Below are 4,458 nucleotides of genomic sequence, written 5' to 3' on the forward strand. Positions count from 1 at the left end.
AATCTTAATACTTCAAACCCAGATATGCTCTTCAGAGGTGGCGTATTGGGAATTATCCAATGGTAATGTGATCTAAACAGCCCAAAAGTTTCCTTCTAATTCCTTTTTGTTTGTTTGTTTTTCAGTAGCCAGGGACGTAGTGGAAGCAATTTGAGATGTCTAGAAGAGGGCTACAGAAGATATTGCATGTATACATTAAAGCATTGGCTCTTTCCTGTTATGGTTTCTTTTATGGTTTGTGTGTCCAAATCATATTTCAGCCTGCTAGTATGTATTGCTATTACCTTTAGCACAGAGCCTGAAAAAGAAATCAAACCTAGAATGTCTTCACCCCCAATTCCATCAAAGTTCCCATGAAGTTATTGGTGACAGGGCTGCATCCTTGATCTTGGATTCTCAAAATCCATGCAGAGTGTATTACTCCATACACACACAGGATGTGTTGAATTGCAGTATCCAAAGAGATCTTTAGCAGAGCCTCTAGTTCTATATGGTGAAAACCTATCCGTTGGGGTCATCTAAGTTGCTACAGGCAGGTCATGATTCTCTCTGATCTGGGTTAGGAGATTTTTCTCTAGCTGTAAAGAAACAGCTAGCTGTATGTACTGGTTGTTTTTCTTTGTTGGTATTGTTTTGTTTTGTTTTTAGTTGCCTCCAGTTCCTCTAGAAGCTCAGGGAAGTTCCAAAGGCCTCTGAAGCCCTGCAGAGACTCTGGGGTGAGAGCTCAGTGAGAGCTTTTCCTTTCATGAACTAATCAGAGGACAGAGGGCTGGCACGGGTCTCTCTCCCCGCTGGGTGCTATGGGGCTTTATTTTGGGAATAGGACCACCTAGTGGGGCAGTCTGGCCAGCCTTTTCTCCTGGACTGAATGGTTTGGTAGCTGAAAGGGAGTAACAGTTTCTGAGAGGTGAAAAATGTGTCTCTCCAGAATCTTGAGAAAGATTCTGAATCCTGTTCCCAATTCCAGAGTACCAGTCCTCTTTCAACACTGCAATATCAATCAACACATGCTATGAAAATTTACCAAAAGTTAGGGTCAAGGGAATTATTTGGAAGATTATGTAATCCTATTTCTATTAAAAAAAAAAAAACTTTAAAAGGCAGCAGAGAGGGGCTTCCTGCTGCTAAGAAAGATAAAGCTGCTGCTCTTCAGTTATGAAAATCACACATAGCTGTCCACCCCGGCACAAAGGATTAGCATCAAACTGGAGAAAGATTAAAAACAAGATAAAACAAAAAAACAAAAACCTTCTCCCCATTGGTGGGCCTCTTCCACATATTTACTTTTTGTTTGTTTGTTTGTTTGTTTGAAGCTATGGTTCATGTTTTGAACCTCATGTACGGCTTGTGAGATAGCAGAGCCTCCCTGCCAGGTGCATTTAGGACAGTCCTCACTGCCCTGACATCTTTCATTTTCCCCTTCCCGGTAATCTCTAGACCCTACGGTTACACATCACAGATCCTTTTCCCTAGTAAAGCTTTCTCTAGGACAGTTTATCTTTTATCCCTTTCCCTTAAAATTCTATGGTTGATTGTGGTTCTGATTAAAACTATTCCAGCCATTAGCGCTTCAAAAGAAGAATTTAAGAGATTAAATTAGACAGAGGAGGAAGGAAGATATATTGTAATTGATAATTAGGTGAACTTCACTGTAGCCTCCTCAGGATAACTCTCTGGTCTTTGAGCTAGGTTTGGAAGAGTAATGAGTTTTTATCCAAAACCCACTTTGTAGCCAGTGGGAGTCTTGTTCTCTCCTCTCAGTGCAAGCTGTCTTTGGTAAAAGGCTTATCAGTGGTAATGGGCCAGCCACTCACCCCTACTCCACACACTGCTGCTGACTGCTGACCCATAGTGCACTGCCGTTGGATAAAGAGGTGAAGATCAAATAGAATCTGGTTGCATCCCACAGAAAGCCAAGAATGGGCACATTTTCACAAATTATTCAGAGACAACACCTGAATTGCTGTCAGCCAACTGGATAAATTGGGGGAAAGAGAAGAATAGCACCCCGCCTTTCCACTGCCCACTTATTCAGGTGATATTTTCTGGTCTTAACTCCTTTCATGGAAATATAGTCTAAAATCCAATATACCCTTAATTAAATGTAAGATAATACTTTGGCTTATTTTGGATACTGGGCAGGGATTCTCTTGATTATTTCATTACAGATATCAGACCACATCTTCCACAAATAAAATGTGTGAGGAGAAAACCTTAAGGTAGTTGGGGCTATATGAGACATATCTGAAGTATTTTTTCTCATTTTGACCATAATTTTTGTTGAATTACAAAGAAATCCATAACTAAATAGTTTTAAACAGTAACATGGACTGCAGTTTAGCTAGTTGTTGAAAATCATAGGCTCTGAAGCTAGACCATGTAGATTAAAAACTTGCCCCCATCATTTTTGGTTAGGTAATCTCAAGAAAGCTACTTTACCTCTTGGAGCTTCAGTTCCCTCATTTGCAAAATGAGCGCAATAATAATACCTCCTTAGGTTGGTTGCTATGAGCATGGAATACGATAATTAGGACTAATGTAGCCAAGTCTGGCTCATTCATTGGATTTTTCTGTTGATATGATCTCTAACCACAGAGTTACACATGGTCTTATGTTCTGTTCCCACATGCTTGACTGGAAATTTCACAGCACAAACTTGCAGATACTGAACGTATCAATAGCATACCTATTTAAGGCAGAGCGATCTGTGAGCCCAGGGGTACATTGCGTTTCAGGATCCAGATGTGTCACTAGGTACCCATCTGGGGACACTTTTAGCTAAGTAAGCTCTAGGCCTGCAGAGCTCTTGAGGTATAGAAGATAGAGAGCACTGCTCACAACAGTACAAATTGTTTAGAAGATTTCCTGTACTGCACTAATAGCGCCTTCTAGGTTCTAATACTCTTAGAATTTAGAACTATTAGACTGAACCCCTTACTCTCAGCCAATTGAAATAATTTTCTCCATATATTTGGTCACCCTACCTCTTGGTTAAATGTTCATTCTCCTGTTACCTCTCCCCACCCTTCAGTCTTTGGCATTGCTTCCTTAGATCTGAACTTCTTTTCCTCCCTAAATGCTGTCTAGAATCTCCTTGTAGAGTCACTGTCTTAAACACAGCTCAGAGACTAATTATTTGAGTCTGGCCCAGCCCCTGGAGCTCTTCGCCTCAATTTCTCCACATGAGCATCATTTCACTTTTTTTATTTAAAAAAAAGATTATACAATTTTTAAAGGTTACACTCCACTTACAGTTATTACAAAACATTGACTATATTCCCTGTGTTGTACAGCCTATCCCTGTAGCCTATCCTACACCCCATAGTTTGTACCTCCCACTCCCCCAGCCCTATATTTCTCCTCCTCCCCCAACTGGTAACCACTAGTTTGTTCTCTATATCTGTGAGTCAAGCATCAATTCCTTTGAGTTTGCTTTGATGCCTTAGCAAGATGTAAACACTATAACGTTGATATAGGTCTTTAGATAAGTCCCTTAGTTCCATACCTAACCTAGGTCAACTGAATTGAGGTGCTTACTTCTTGTGCATGTTATGTAGTGCACTTACTCTTTGTTTGTTTGTTTGCTGGGGAATGGCTCCTCTTTTAACCTGGTTTCGCTAAGGATCCCAGCATTAAGACTTGGATCAGTTATGACAAACTAGGTTATGCTGCAATAAAAAATGACCCCCCAATCCTAATTTGTCATAGTAATAAAGTATTTCAACTCACTCACCATGTTATCATGGGTTTGCTATGATTCTGTTCCATGTTGTCTTCATCTCAGGATACTCCAGCTGATGGAGTAGACTCTATCTGTTAGAACCTCTATCTTTAATGTTGCCATCAGTTGGGAAAACCAAATCATGTGCCCAGTTCTTACTCTAACAAAATGGGAATGTATAATTTTCCTGCAAAAGGGGAGCATTGGAGGGTAGGTTGCCAAATATGAATGAGCAGTAATTTGATCTATACTAAAGCCAGTTGCTATAACTGTAGGAAAGACTCTAATGCAGACTTAGAAATTCTTCCAATTCCTAACACAGTAAGCTGAACTTCTGGCTTTCCATATCTCCAAATTACACAAAAATTGGTAAAATGCAGTCATTCACAAATTGTAGTTTTTAAGTTAATAATGAAGTACGCTTAAGTTCTAAGAGGGAAGTTTATAGCAATACAAGTCTACCTCAAGAAACAAGAAAAATCTCAAATAAACAATCTAACCTTACACCTAAAGGAACTAGAGAAAGAAGAACAAATAAAGCCCAAAGTTAGCAGAAGGAAAGAAATCATAAAGACCAGAGAAGAAATAAATGAAATAGAAACAAAGAAAACAATAGCAAAGATCAATAAAACTAAAAGCTGGTTCTTTGAGAAGATAAACAAAATTGATAAACCATTAGCCAGACTCATCAAGAAAAAGAGGGAGAGGACTCAAATCAATAAAATTAGAAATGAAAA

This window comes from Physeter macrocephalus, chromosome 1, assembly GCF_002837175.3.
Source record: "Physeter macrocephalus isolate SW-GA chromosome 1, ASM283717v5, whole genome shotgun sequence".
Classification (NCBI taxonomy): Eukaryota; Metazoa; Chordata; class Mammalia; order Artiodactyla; family Physeteridae; genus Physeter; species Physeter macrocephalus.